At 41.3% G+C, this 16,002-nt stretch overlaps 1 protein-coding gene across 3 annotated transcripts in view; it reads right to left on the bottom strand.

Annotated features, from left to right (window-relative positions):
- Nucleotides 1-16,002, bottom strand: part of tiam1.L (T cell lymphoma invasion and metastasis L homeolog) — a 228,642-nt gene that overhangs the window by 138,105 nt on the left and 74,535 nt on the right. Inside the window, exon 1 of one of the 3 annotated variants that reach the window (XM_018245948.2) lies at nt 11,509-11,726. The exons of the other annotated variants lie outside the window; for them this stretch is intronic. The gene's annotated coding sequence lies outside the window, so the exon portion shown is untranslated. Of the gene's footprint in view, nt 1-11,508; nt 11,727-16,002 lie in introns of those variants that run through there. 3 annotated transcript variants of the gene reach the window in all.

Raw genomic sequence — 16,002 nt, 5'->3', positions numbered from 1 at the left:
ATCATTTCTACAGCCATCACCCCACTAATAGCTGAAAAGCCATAGGCTGGCTAGTCTTGCTTTATAACTGTGGGCCTGGCCCCTGTAGGGTGGCATGGAGCTATGGAAAGGGAACCCAGTACAAACAATTAAGATGTGTCACTTAAAGGTGGCCATACACGGAGAGAGACGCTCGTTTGGTCGCCAAACGAGCAGATCTCTCTCCGATAAGCCCACCTGGAGGTGGGCAATATCGGGCTGATCCGATCTTGGGCCCTAGGGCCCAACGATCGGATCCTAACAAATGGGAATGGGGGTCGGATCGCGGGACCACATCAACGTACAGATGCGGCCGCGATCTGACGGGATTTTTTGTCCCATCCGATTGAGATCTGGCCGACTTTCAGCCAGATCTCGATCGAGGAAGCCCGTCGGGGGGCCCCATACACGGGCCAATAAGCTGCCGACTTGGTCTGTTGGCTGCTTTATCGGCCCGTGTATGGCTACCTTTAGTTCCCCTTTAAGTGTTTTTCTCTCTCTGTTTGTTTAGGATAGCAGCTGCCATATTAGCTTGGTGTGATATCACTTACTGCCCGAGTCTCTCCCTGCTCACTCGTAGCTTTAGATTCAGATTCAGATTAGAGCAGGGAGGGGAGAAGCAAGAGAGGAGCAAACTGAGCATGCTCAAGCCCTAGCCCTAGTATTGACAGGAAGTCTGATACAGCAGCCCATGAGAACACAATAGAAGGTAAGAAATGCTGTGTTTTTTTTGACAGGACTCAGAGCAGCATTACTTTGAGGGTTTACTGGTGAATTTATATAGACCTTTCTGATAAAGCTTACTTAATTTTAGCCTTTCTTTCTCCTTTAAGAACAAAATAACAGAAATATCTGTTATCCGGAAAACACCAGGTCACGAGCATTCTGGATAACAGGTTCCGTACTGTACAAAAAGTTAAAGGAAAATGTCCTCAACTGTGACCCACTAGGGGACTGGGCCCATTGGGAGATGAATGGTATTCTTGCAGGTCAGCAGCCCAAGCCTGGAAGCTATTAAACTGGAATGACCTGTAAAGGACTGATTGATTTGGCTGCTTTGTTGACTTAGTCCAAGTTGATTCAGACTTGAGCAAACTGTGCCGGGCAGATTCCATCTAACAGCAGAACCAGTATGGCATCTTCCTGCTATATAATTAATTATGTATATAAATAAGGCTGTGCTAATGCAGTATATTATAGCATAATTAAAGAACTATAAAACCAGCTATAAATTAAGAATACTTTGCCTCTACCATAAAATGACATACAATTCAGGGGCATGTTTTTCATGTAACCTATTCTCTGCAACAGATCAAGGTGCTGTTTTTGGGCCGATGTTACTTTGAAGTGTCTCCATCTTTAGTTTCATTTTCAATGTCAAATGCTGCCCCGAAACTGCTCTCATTCACACGACACTGAACAAAAAGGTCTTTGGCCAGGCAGGGAAATGTCTTGATTTAATTTGGGCTGAAAGCTGCGCAAGGTGAAAATGTTACATTTTTCCCAAGCAAGAGGGGGCAAGGAGAGGCCAGTTACAGAAAAGCATTCACCGTACATTGGCACGGACTTGGGTTCTGCAGAAAGGGCAAGTTCGGCCAACAATGGTTCCATACCGTCAATGTATTAGAGTCAGTGACTGCCCTAATATTCCCACACTGTGTCCCCTCTAGAGCCAGTGCTACTAATTCTAGCTTGCAGTGTCTGACTTCTGTGAAACTCCATTGTATCCTAGCCACTGGGTCAAAATCTTTCTTATCACTTGGCATAGCCATCCTGTGTTGTTAGAGCCATACTGTGACCTGGAATAGCAACCATGGGCATCACTTGAGGAGGACTGGCTTATTATAGGTGGCCAAGGAGTTATAAAGGCATAGCTAAAGCCACAACAACCTCCTAAGTTTGCTCATAACCTGTGCAAAGAGAAACCATGAAACGACTCCCTTGTACAGGTATTGGACCAGTTATCCAGAATGCTTGGGACCTGGAGTTTTCTGGATAACTGATCCAGATACGGAACAGATAAAGGGGCATATTTATCAAGGATCGAATTTCGAATTCATGGGATTTTTTTAAAAACCCCGTAAACTCCCATGAACTCGAAAGTGAACCAATCAAAATTTATTAAAAAAACTCGGGTGAATAGGATCGTTTTGAATTTTAAAAACTTGATTCCAGTTTTAAAAACTCGATTCCGGTTTTAAAAACTCGATTCCGGTTTTAAAAACTCTATTCCGCTTTTAAAAACTCGATTCCGGTTTTAAAAACTCGATTCCGGTTTTAAAAACTCGATTCCGGTTTTAAAAACTCGATTCCCGTTTTAAAAACTCGATTCCCGTTTTAAAAACTCGATTCCCGTTTTAAAAACTCGATTCCAGTTTTTTCTCTGAAAAAAAAATTCAGCAGGTTTTAGGCGGCGAATAGTCGAATTAGAGTTCTTAAAGGGCCAGAGTATGATAAATCTCGAAAATCCAATTCTTTAAAAAAAAATCGAATCAAATTTTAACATTTCCCTAGTCGAATTTGACAGTTTTTGCCATAAAAAAAAACTTCGGCCCTTGATAAATCTGCCCATAAGTCTACTAGAAAATAATGTAAACATTAAATAAACTCAATGGACTGATTTTGCTTCCAATAAGGATTAATCATATCTTAGTTGGGATCAAGTACAAGCTAATGTTTTATTATTACAGGGTAAAAGGAATCATTTATAAAAATTTGGATTATTTGGATAAAATGGAGCCGATGGGTGAAACCCTTTCTGTAATTTGGAACTTTCTGGATAACAGGTTTCCGGATAACATATCCCCTACCTGTACAATGATCGATTTTGAAGGAACGGCTCCTAATGTCAATTGGCTGAATATGTATAGAAGTGGTATTGTTGGATAGCAGAATTATAATGTGAATACTCAGTGTTGGCGACTCACACAATACCATTGCAACACTGTTCCCTCCAATAAATAAGCGTGGGTGTGCATTCCACATATACGTATTAATCTGAATGAACAGATTTCTGTCGCTTTTATTGGCAGGTGGAACGTAGGCAACGCAATGTATTCGATTCCCTGTAAGAGGAGATTTTCGGGGGGGTCCTGTACATTTTTGCATTTGCTTAATGGGCTGTGACATATAATGTGCGAGTAGTGCGGTTATGTTACAATTAGAATGACTTACCCCCCGGTGTGCTTGTGCTTTGCTGCTGACAATTAATCGGCAATGATAAAGCACAAGGAATGGCACAAGGGCAGCACAATGTACAGTAACCAGTGCCAAATGTTCCAGTGCGTCAAATGACTGCTCCACGTAATCATGTATTCTGCAACAATCTGTTCAACTTCTTATCTTATACACAATGTATTTAACCCCAAAATAGGCTCACCTTTAAGTTCATTTTTAGTATGTTACAGAATGGACAAATCTAAGCTACTTTTCAATTGGTCTTCATTATTTATACTGTTACAGTTTTTTTATTATTTGTCTTCTTCTGGACTCTTTCCAGCTTTCAGATCTGGGTCACTGACTCCATCTAAAACACAAATGCTCTGTAGAGGTGGCCATAGACGTAGAGATCTCTCCCCAAAATGCCCACATTGAAGTGGGCTGTATCAGGCTGATCCGATCGTGGGCCCTAGGGCCATCATAATACATTCGATACAGGCGGGCGGATCACGGACCACATAAACGCACAGATGCGGACGCGATAAAACGGGATTTTTTTAATCTGCCCAATCGAAATCTGTCCGACTTGTGGCCAGATATTGATCGGGGAAGCCCATTGGATGGCCCCAAACACTGGCCAATAAGCTGCCGACTGGGTCTGTTGGCAGCTTTTATTGTCCTGTGTAAGGGGGCCTTAATGCTACACATTTAGGAAGGAACTACACAGACGATTTCAGCGGGCGGAGGCAGATGAAGTCGCAGTGTTGATCCAACGCGACAGTCGGATGCAGACACAGCGTGCAACGTCTGCATCCGACAGTCGCGTTGCACCGGATGCTGCGACACCGTCCGACAATGGTATTACTTACCTTATTTCTGTTACATCCAAAGTGACGCCTACGTTTTTGTGCAGCGCGTTGGATCACGTGGAAATCGCCCATGGAGTACCACCCTTATTGTTATTGCTTCTTTTTATTACTCCTCTTTCTATTCAGGCCTCTCCTATTCATATTCCAGTGTCTTCAGTGCATGGTTGCTAGGGTAATTTGGACCCTAGCAAACAAATTGCTGAAAATGCAAATTGGAGAGCTGCTGAATAAAAAGCTAAATAGCTCAAAATCCACAAATAATAAAAAATAAAAAATTGATGGCAACTTGTCTCAGAATTTCACTCTCTACATCATACCAAAACGTAATTCAAAGGTGAACAACTCTTTTAAGATATCATTAGTCATTTAGTAAAGAGCCACTGATCATGGCTAATTTTTATTAGTCCCGTTGGGATCATGCTGAAAACTGGTTGCTCCTTGAAAGTGCGAACTCAAATTAAAATTATCCTTTAGTATGATAGTAATTATTTTTTATTTTCTGTGACTTTTAAGTATTAGCACTGTTTTGCTCTGCAGCTCTCATGCTCATAACTGAAACTGCTATATGGTTGCTGGAGCTTAATTACCCTGGCAACCAGCCCATAGAGTGTAAGATTGGGGGGGGGGAAAGAATTTAGAGAGCATCTGAAAAGGAAGGAAGGCAACAATAAATAAATAATAACTATAAAGTTGAAGCATTAGAATGAATCTGTTTTAGTTGCAGCGTTGGACCATGTATAACATACTAAGGGCAGAGACACACGGTCAGATTCGGGAATATTAGTCGCCTGGCGAATGCCTTCCTCCCGGCTTCCTTTCCGAAGTCGCCTGAAGTTGCATCATGCGCTCCAAGTGCCATCCCACTGCCGATTTCCATTTTAGCCGGCGAGAAGGCAGGGAAGGCAGTTCGGGGAGATTAGTCTCCCCAAAGAAGAGGAGATTTGTCGCCGGGCAAAAATCTGACCGTGTGTCTCTGCCCTAAAAGGTGAACTACCCCTTAAAGTGGACCTGTCACCCAGACACAAAAATCTGTATAATAAAAGTCCTTTTCAAACTAAACATGAAATCCAATTTCTATTTTTTATTAAAGCATTCATAGCTGTTGTAAGCTCATTTAAAAATCTCAGCTGTCAATCAAATATTGTCTGCCACTCCTCTATGCCATGGGCATAGAGGCGGGACAGACAATTACTTTCACTTTCCATTCAGCACTTCCTACATGTCACTGCTCTCCCCACATTCCCCAGTTCTCTTTACCATTTAATTGTGTAGCCAGGACATGGGGATGGACATCGGGTCCCCCATTCTGGTGCACAAACAAGATTCTGAGATGATACAAGGCTTGTCTTAATAACAGTGTCCACAAAATGGCTGCTGCCTGCTTGCTATAATTATGAAATCCCAGACTGGAGGAAACAAGATTCAAATAATTTATATAGTGTAATTAAAGTTCATTTTGCTTGACTAATGTGATAAAATAGGATTTTGAATATTTTTTTTGGGTGACGGGTCCCCTTTAAGTCTGGTGAAAGCGCTCCCTTATGTGAAATCTGCCCCACTCTGTGCTATAGAAACAAACAGCATGTGTGGGTTTGAAGGTCTTGCTTGCAGTTATGTGAGTATATTAAGCTAATGAAGCCACATACATTTTATACACACTCTGGTTACGTAACCTTTATTTAATTGCTCTGCTCAACAAATAACAACAGATCTGCCAGCAGTAACAACTCCAGGGAATTACATAGAATTTCAACACGTCAAGGATCCGCATGGGAACAGGACGGGCACGGTAAACAAAAATCCTGCCAGACACAAACATACACCTGATTTCAATGAAATGCTTATCTAGGCACCTTAACAGTAGTGGTGTGTGGGTCAATAAATTCTCAACCCTCACCAGACCCTAAAGCTGGCCATAGACGCAAAGATCCGATCGTACGAATCAATGTACGATTGGGCTTTCCCATCTCCCGACCCTCCACTAACCATAAAGATCATCAAAGTCTTACCATTCCGACCAAATAAAGTAGTAAAAGAACAGATCAGACGATGTTCTGCCCCTGACAGCAATCGTGCGATAGATATGTCCAACCAAAGCTGGTGACAGTCTCCTACTGAAAATCGTACGATTGGCAATACACGCAGAGATATTATCGAAAGCCGACATAAATTTTCGAACCTGTCCAATCGTCCAAACGACCGATCTCGCTGGACGAAAAATGTCGGGACTCTCCACACACGGTCCGAAAATCGTACGAATACACGATTCGTACAATCGGATTGTTACGTCCATGGCCAGCTTAACCCACTCCACCCAACCTGCACCAGGCCCACCCTTCACCCTCTAATTATAGACCCCGCCCCGCAGTGACATCACAAAAGGGGTGAGCGCAAGTCTATAAATATAACTAGAGGCCGGAAGCCAGCAGTTCTAGGTTGCATTTTGAAAGAGCAGGAGAAGAACTCAAACCCGGACCTGCCCACAACCCAAAGATTTTGTGCAGGACCCGACCCAAACCCGCCTGCGGGTTTCAGGCCGGCCCGCACATCACTAGTTAACAGACCAGTCTTGGCAAATAAATAAATGACTGCTTTCTTGCATAGAATCATACGAGTAACACATTTGGAACAGGAAGACCTTCTCTTCTACGCAACATTGCAGGAAACCAAGGATGAAGTTGACGCATTGTGGCGATTTTTCATTATAGCCGGCGGGAAGGCAGTTCGGGGAGATTGTCGCACGAAGAAGAGGCGATTTGTCGTAGGGCGACTAATCCCCCCGAATCTGCCCATGTGCCCTTACCCTTACAGAGCATTTGTTTTTAAAATGGGGTCAGTGACCCCCATCTGAAAGGTGAACCACAGTAGCTAACAGCACATAGGGCATAGGTAATGCCTCTGCTGATTGGGAATAACATTGGCTGATCTCCTCTATTTGCTTATATATGGGGTAAATGACCAACTGGGAAACAATTATCACAAAGTCATTTTGGCCATGTGTTGACAAATTGCGTGAGTTGGGGAATTGACATTGGTGCTCTTGACTTTTCCAACTCAGGGTTTAAGGTGGTGTAGGCGGCAGTCTGGGGGATGTGGCTGACAGTTGGTACAACAGAAGTGACCTTTTCTAGTTAGTGGAAACAAGGTCATGATGTACATGTCAGGGAGGGGTGTGGAATTTAAACGTGTATTTAGCCGTGAAAGAATTTATCACAAGACAACAAATACACATCCACTAAGGACACAAAGTGCAGTTATGGGGCGGGGAGCATTGCTGCACTAAGCAGCTGTCAGACCACATTCCTGAGGTACAGCAGGTCATACCGGTGTACGGCCGATACCTTCATCAGAATAACAAATACCACTAAAAGCAACATTTTAACATCACACTTTTCTTTTGAAGTGTTGACATTAAACATTCCGGTGCCACTTTGGCAATCATCTTGGGACACGGTTATCCTAGAGGAATGTAGGAATCTTGGAGCTTTAATTAGCTGCAGCACTTCCATAGACCAGTGATGATTTGGTATTTATATCTTGTATTCGCTGTATCCAGGGAGGTAGCGTGACTTTAGTCCACAGCTTAGAGTGCAAGCTTACTGGGAAAGATTGGACTATTCAGCTAATGCTTAGCAATATGCCACTTGCGGAGTTTTCCCAGCCGTCTATAAATGTCTTTCTAACTCTTCCCTAGAAGAACTAGTGACCACAGTTGTATGGTTTTATTTATTTCTCTGGTGTTCTACCTAATCCCATGCCAAAATTCTCCTTCTCCCTTAATCCACTTTGCTTACACCCAAATCCCTCCTGCCATGTATTAGAATCACGACTGTGCAACATTCTGGATGGTTTGCCAAATTTTCAAGCAAAAGAAAATCATCACGAGTGTCCAACGTTTTCACCTTGGACCTCAACAACAGCCAGAATGCTGGGAGATGTAGTTGTCACAGGACATATATAAGCGATGAGCCAATGGAGACACTCCCGTTAGTTGTAGTTCAGCCACATCTCGAGGCCCTCCAGCTGCCTAGTTCAGGGTCGGACTGGGACAGTGGGTCACTGGGAAAAAATCAGGTGGGTATTGGCCCTGCCGATCGATGCCTTCCAACGTAGCTCCCCAACTGCAATTCCTCCCCCATCGCATGAAAAGCGTGTGCATGGGGAAAGGGGGCTACAGAGGAGGTGTTTTGGCCCCTGGGGTAGGAGTACAACCCTGGCCCAGATCACTAACCTAAAGCAATGTTTCTTTCTTCTCTACCTGAACACAGTTGTGTTAATCATGACCTAAATAATACATGTCTCATGGGACACCTGTGCTGCAAGGAAGGTTGTGGCTGAAGCACCCTGGGCTACCAGTATAATAACCACTCAAATATCCCTACTGGAGCATGGGGTATTAGGCCACAAACACACCAGGTCTAACCAAACCAGAGCTGTAAAACTGAATCTAATTGGCTCACTTAGCACAAAGTTGACCCAAGGACTGGTTTGATGATCTTTGAGTCAGACAAACTGGAGAAATCCCAGAGGGGTATTACATAGAGGCCCATTTATCGAAATCCAAATTTAGCACAATAATTTCTGAAATCTACTCCGACCAAATCCAGACAGATTTTTTCCTCTTTATTTATCAATACACTTTCCAGAAAAGTTTCTTTGCAGGGAAAAAACACACGAAAAACATTTTCTGCCTGAAAACCACAAAATCTTCGGATTATTGCACGAAACCCAGCGCAGATCAAGATCTTTGGGACTCCTCCTATTGATTTATATGCAACCTCTGCAGGTCTGAGAAGCTGGACTTTTTCCATCCTTGGGGTATAATGAATCCCTAAAAATGAGTGGGGGGTTTTTTCCCCTAAAAGTTTGGATTTTATAGTAACAAGACTTTTTTGGGGGTTTTGGCATTTGGAGTTTAATAAATAACCCCCATAGATCTGGCCAAGTTAACCAAATGAATAGATCTTTGCCCAGTTTAGTTATCAAAGGGGTGGGCTGCCATCATAGGGTGGCCTGTACAGAGCAATCCCATTGGCCGAGGGGTGCGAAACCATCGGCATTTTCTGCCCGGCCATATTTCTAATATCTAATCCAATCAGATATTAATTGGAAAATTTGTTTTTTGGTCAAACACATATGAAGACAGAAAATGGGCATTACATCCCTCAGACAAGAAAACGTTATTCAAAAAGAAAAAAAACATACCCAATCTGATAAAACAAAGAAAAAATTTTGAGAAAGTTGTTAAATCACAGCAATCACCAGTTTTTTTTTTACCTTCAAGATTAATGCCGCAAATGATTTGTTTTCCTGCAACTTTAGCCAACAGAGAAGTCAAAAATAGGTGCAAGGCGAGCAGCTCCGCACCGTGGGGTGAATTTGTGTTCTACTTATAGAAGGTGTTTCTTCACTCCATTATTTATTGGTTTCCAGAACTACGTACCCACCCCACGCTGCCCTATTTATTATGCTGGAAAGTGCAAGGAAGGAATTCATGCAGAATTAAGTGCAATCATGTGTGCTGCTGCTGCAGAGTGCTCTGCTTTTTAAAGTGCTCCAGGAGCGTGGCCATTAACTCTTTCAGCTCTGGGGTTGATGACATTTAAGGGCCACAGCAGGGCCACACACATCCGCCCATCTCACAAGAGCAGAGAATGGATGCCCTGCAAACACACAGATGCACAACAAACTTCATACACTTGTCATACACTTACAATGCTGTTGTTTAAGAGAAGCCAATGTAAAGTTACCTTTTATCTAAGATGTCCTATGACTCACAATCTGTTAAAAATCCATAATTTATTCAAATATCATATTAAAGGGGTTGTTCACCTTTGAGTTCATGTTTAGTATGATGTAGAGAGTGATATTCTGAGACAATCTGCAATTGGTTTTCATTTTTTATTATTTGTAGTTTTTAAGTTATTTAGCTTTTTATTCAGCAGCTCTCCAGTTTGCAATTTCAGCAATCTTGTTGCTAGGGTCCAAATTATCCTAGCAACCATGCACTGATTTGAATGAGAGACTGGAATATGAATAGGAAAGGCCAGAATAGAAAGAGGAGTAATAAATAGTAGCAATAACAATACATGTGTAGCCTTAAGGTGGCCATACACGGAGAGATCCGCTCGTTTGGCGATGTTGCCAAACGAGCAGATCTCTCCCCAATATGCCCACCTTGAGGTGGGCAATATCGGGCTGATCCGATCGTGGGCCCTAGGGTCCAACGATCGGATCCTAACAATGGCTAACGTGCAGTCAACGAACAGATGCAGCCGCGATCCAACGGGATTTTTAGTACCGTCCAATCGACATCTGGCGACTTTCGGGGAAGCCCGTTGGAGGGCCCCATACACGTGCCAATAAGTCGACTCGGTCTGTCGGAAGCTTTTATCAGCCCGTGTATGGCCACCTTTACAGAATATGAAGAAGATGGCAAACAATTAAAAAAAAAAACTATTAAAAATAAATAATGAAGACCAATTGAAAAGTTGCTTAGAAATGGCCATTTTATATACATACACCCCTTAAAAAATAGTACATACTGACCCACCTTACGCGTTTCGTACCATCAGGTTCCCGATGGTATGAAAAGCATATAATTCAATTATTTATTGAATAAATAAATGGTTACTGAATGGTGCCCTGGGAACTGGGGCAAGTCCCTGTAACTCTTTTGTCCAATACGGACTGGTAATACAGACTCCCCTAATACAGTAGAACCCCCATTTTACGTTTTTTCAGGGGACCAGAAAAAAATGATGTAAAACCCCGGAAAATGTAAAATCAGGGAAATGTATTATGCATAATATATAGGTGGGACCACAATGTTAAAATGAGGGGATGTAAAATGTGGGTTCTACTGTAGTATATTTATTTTAAGGTAAAGTTACTGCCCAATATGGAAAAGTCATGCCGGAGCAGGGAAGGTTAGTTGCACTACGTATAATACAAGAATCTTTATCCAGTTCCAAATTAGACTGCAGTCAAATAATAACAATAAGTGCTAAATGCTTATGAACGTTAACCCTAAATAGTATAGGAACACTCAGGGGCACAGCTTGAGGTCAGGGGCCCCAGATATTAAAGAAAGGGTGGGGCCCCAATGTGAAGGCGGAAGATAGAAGTTACCCAGTGATGCTCATGATGCGTAAAAGCTCTTTCCCCCATACAATGAAAGTGGAAATGTGCATTTGAAAGAGTCTATTATGTACACAAGTACCTGCACCTCACACACCTGCACATTTCAGGCTACACTCACATTAAAACCATGAAGTTCACCATGAGCACAGGGTAGATAGGAATTTAAGTCATAAGGGTTAATGAATGATTGTATCCACAGCAAGGGGTCCCTGAGGTGCTGGAGGGCCAGATACGATGTTCCCTGTATTCAGTATAAGGAAACAGGTATCATATCAAAACCTGCTCAAAGCCAAACCTGAGCAACAGTTCTATCCCTTACCTGGGGAAGCAAAGATCATTCTATCCTCCGTTTCATAGTTGCTGTCCGTGCGCACACTAGTCCAGAGCATAGTCACACTGAGCCCAGAGCATAGTCACACTGAGCCCAGAGCATAGTCTGTAATGCTGCCTCTGATCCTCTCAGCTCCCAATGTTACAAAAAAAGAAAAGGCTGCTGTTCACTTTCTCGGAGCCAAGTAAACAGAGAGCACAGAGACTGCTGCCCGGCTCTCCTCCCCTCGACTCATGGGGAATAGGAGAGACAGGTATCGCTTTTCACGCGGCACAGAGGGGGAGGGAGCCTTTGTGTTGAGCAAATCCGGCAAGAAAGCATAAAAGGACCTGTTCCCTGTATTGCTGGTGGCCACCTGTAACTAGAGGGAATTAAAGAAAAGCCCCTGTGCAATAAGCCAACAGCATGTATTCAATTATTACATAGTAATAAAATAATAAAAGAGTAACAGCCTGTAAAATATACAATTAAAGGGGTGGTTCACCTTTAAGTTAATTTTTAGTATGTTATAGGACAGCCAGTTATAAGCAACCTTTCAATTTGTCTTCCATATTTATTTTTTTATAGTTTTTGAATTATTCATCTTTTTCTTCTCCCTCTTTCCAGCTTTCAAATGGGGGTCAGTGATTCCAGGTCCGGACTGAGAATTAAAATAGGCCCTGGCATTTCAGGTACACAGAGGCCCAATCAGCCCACACAGAGGCCCAAACAGCCCTCACCAGCCCACTAATTACTGACTTTCTATAGAACTTATAGCAGCCCCTCTGGCATTTGCCAGAACACACAAATTGCCAGTCCGGGCCTGAGTGATTCCCATCTAAAAAAACAAATGCTCTATAAGGCTACAAATGTATTGTTATTGCTACTTTTTATGACTTTTCTTTCTATTCAGGCCTCTCCTATTCATATTCCAGTCTCTTATTCAAATCAATGCATGGTTGCTAGGGGAATTTGGATCCTAGCAGTCAGATTGCAAAAATTGCAAACTGGAGAGCTGCTGAATAAAAGGCTAAATAACTCAAAACCCACAAATAATAAAAAATTAAAACCAATTGCAGATTGTTTAAAAGTATCACTCTCTACATCATACTAAGTTAATTTAAAGAGGAACAACCCCTTTAAAATAGGAGCTTAGTGATGTGATCAGTAATAATTCATGACGTGATGTCACTTGTGTAACATGACTGAAGTTGGTGTATAGAATTTGCCTCTCTATAATGAGCCTCCACAAAGCCCAGGAAGAAGTAACCTGCGGCTCTCAATTTGTTGCTGAACTACAGCTCCCAAAAGTGGTCTCTTACAAAGGTTGTTCCGCTTCCAAAACTGTTTTCAGCTCAGTCGTTTTCAGATTGTTCACCAGAAATAAAGACTTTTTTTCAATTTATTTCCCTGTTTTATTAAATTGTGACTGCTTTTCCAAAATCTAAGTGTAAAGTTGAATGTCCGTGTCTCTGGTGTTTGAGTCTGGCAGCTCAGTAATTCAGCTGCAGATTCTGAACTGTTACAATTTTACAATATTGAGTTGATCCATTTCTCAGCAGCATCTCTGGAGTATCAGCAACGATTGTATCAATTCTAACAGCTGCCTGTAATGAAACCTAGAGATTCTGCTCATCAGAGACACAGATAAGAAATGTATCCACTAAATGTATCAATTTAGAACAGTTTACAGGGTCGGTGACCCCCCCCCCTCCCAGAGCTGCTTTAGAAAGACATACCTAATAAGTTGGGGGAAACGAAGCTTTAAACTTCTATATTAGAAAAATGATCCCAAATAGAAAATAGAAAGTAATTGGAAAAAGTCTATTTATTACTGGTGAACTTTCTGGAAAAAAAAAAAACAGAACTTGAAAAAGTGTTTGAAGGTGAACAACCCCTTTAAAAGCAGAATTCTCAGTACCTTGCCCTAAAACAGACCCTGGCTGCCTCTGATTATGCCAGAGCAACACACACCGGTCCAGACCAGGGAATCACTGAGCACCTTTTGCAACAATCTCTTGCATTGTACCAGTGGAATTTTTTATTTATATATATAGAGAACAGAGAACAGTCCAAATAGGTGCAGACAGGAGACAATATTAAGTGCCTGAGTGCTACTTAAATTAAATAAAATTAACCTTACAGAAGTTACCAGAAGAGGACATGCAAGCCTATCTATCATCTACCTACCTATCTGTCTATCTATCATCTACCTACCTGTCTGTCTATCTATCTATCTATCTATCTATCATCTATCTATCTATCTATCTATCATCTACCTACCTGTCTGTCTATCTATCTATCTATCTATCTATCTATCTATCTATCTATCTATCTATCTCTCTCTCATCTATTATCTATCTATCTATGGATCTATCTATCTATCTATGGATCTATCTATGGATCTATCTATCTATCTATCTATGGATCTATCTATGGATCTATCTATGGATCTATCTATGGATCTATCTATGGATCTATCTATCTATCTATCTATCTATTATCTATCTATCTATTATCTATCTATCTATCTATCTATCTATCTATCTATCTATCTATCTATCTATCTATCTATGGATCTATCTATCTATGGATCTACCTATCTATGGATCTACCTATCTATCTATCTATCTATTATCTATCTATCTATCTATCTATCTATCTATCCATCCATCCATATATAAGAACGAAGTCCAGCACTCGCAGGTCTTTTAAGTGAAAATAAGAAGTGATTTAGTCAACGTTTTTGGTCCACTATAGAGTGTGCCTTCACTGGTTGGTCATTCCTGATGAAGACTCTCTAGTGGAGCCAAAACATTGAATAAATTACTTCTTATTTTCACTTTAAAGACCCGCGAGTGCTGGACTTTGTTCTTTTATATGGATAGATGTATGGATATATAGATCCATAGATACATATATAGGTAGGTAGATAGGTTGATAGATAGATTGATAAGACAGGTACGTAGATAGATAGATAAGATAGATAGATAGATAGGCAGACAAACAGACAGATAGATATAGATGATAGCTAGAAGGCTTGCATGTCCTCTTCGTGTAACCACTATAGGGGGATTTACAAACTCAGCTACAAGTATTAAAAAATCTATACTAACATTACTTTAGACTTCAAAAATGATAATGATGATTAGTGAGTATTAAAAGAGGTAAATGAACAACAGCAGCTAATCTGTAAGGCCAAGAGAAGCCAGAGCTGTTGTACATTGCTAAAAACACAGCATTGCCTCTATAGCTGGAGAATAACATCAATGCAAGTATTGAGGGGGGGAGACCTTGCGATACCTTCAACGGCTCATGCAATAAACAACACTGGCAGCATTCAGTCCAACACAAGCCTTTTATTCCTACTCATTGGCCTGATGAAGGGCTCTGTGTTGCCTGAAAGCTTGCAGTGTACTCCCCTTCAGTTAGACATTGACGGAACCCAGTTTGTCCTTCTTGATGACAACATTATTCCAGTGTCTCTTCTCCTGGATTATATGGAGACAGCCTCTAATTTCCACTGCAGGCTTTCCTCTTGTGACACGTACTCTGGGACCGTTGTGTAGATTAAAGGGTTTGTTCACCTTTGCATCAACTTTTAATATGTAGATGTAGAGATTGATATTCTGAGATAATTTGCGATTCGTTTTCATTTATTATTATTTGTGGGTTTTTTTTATAGTTAGTTAGCTTTTTATTCAGCAGCTCTCCGGTTTGCAATTTCCACAATCTGGTTGTTAGGGTCCAAAGTACCTTAGCAACAATTCTTTGATTTAAATAAGAGACTGGAAAATAATTAGGAGAGGTATGGGATCCGTTATCCAGAAACCTTTCATCCAGAAAGCTCCGAATTACAGAAAGGCCATCTCCCATAGACTCCATTATATCCAAATAATCCACATTTTTAAAAACAATTTCCTTTTTCTCTGTAATAATAAAACAGTTGCTCGTACTTGACCCCAACTAAGATATAATTAATCCTTATTGGAGGCAAAACCAGCCTATTGGGTTTATTTAATGTTTACATTTCTAGTAGAGTTACTATGGAAAGATCCTTTAACTGGAAGACCCCAGGTCCAAGCATTCTGGATAACAGGTCCGATACTGTACAATGAAATATCTATCATACACAGACTCCAGTGAAGTCAATAAATCTCATAGTTTAGTACAGGTATGGGACCTGTTATCGGGACCTGGGGTTTTCCGGATAATGAATCTTTCCGTAATTCGGGTCTTTATGCCTTAAGTCTACTAGAAATTCATTTAAACATTAAATAAACCCAATAGGCTGGTTCTGCTTGCAATAAGGATTAATTATATCTTAGTTGGGATCAAGTACAAGCTACTGTTTTATTATTACAGAGAAATAGGAAATCATTTTTAAAAATGTGGATTATTTGGATAAAATGGAGTCTATGGGAGACTCAGAGCTGGATATCAGGTTTCCAGATAAGGGATCCTATACCTGTACAAGAGAACGTCCTATAGCTACACAAATAC

Source organism: Xenopus laevis, chromosome 2L (genome assembly GCF_017654675.1).
Source record: "Xenopus laevis strain J_2021 chromosome 2L, Xenopus_laevis_v10.1, whole genome shotgun sequence".
NCBI classification, from domain to species: Eukaryota; Metazoa; Chordata; class Amphibia; order Anura; family Pipidae; genus Xenopus; species Xenopus laevis.
The sequence above is the reverse complement of the archived record's forward strand: the minus strand, read 5'-3'. Positions and strand labels throughout refer to the sequence as shown.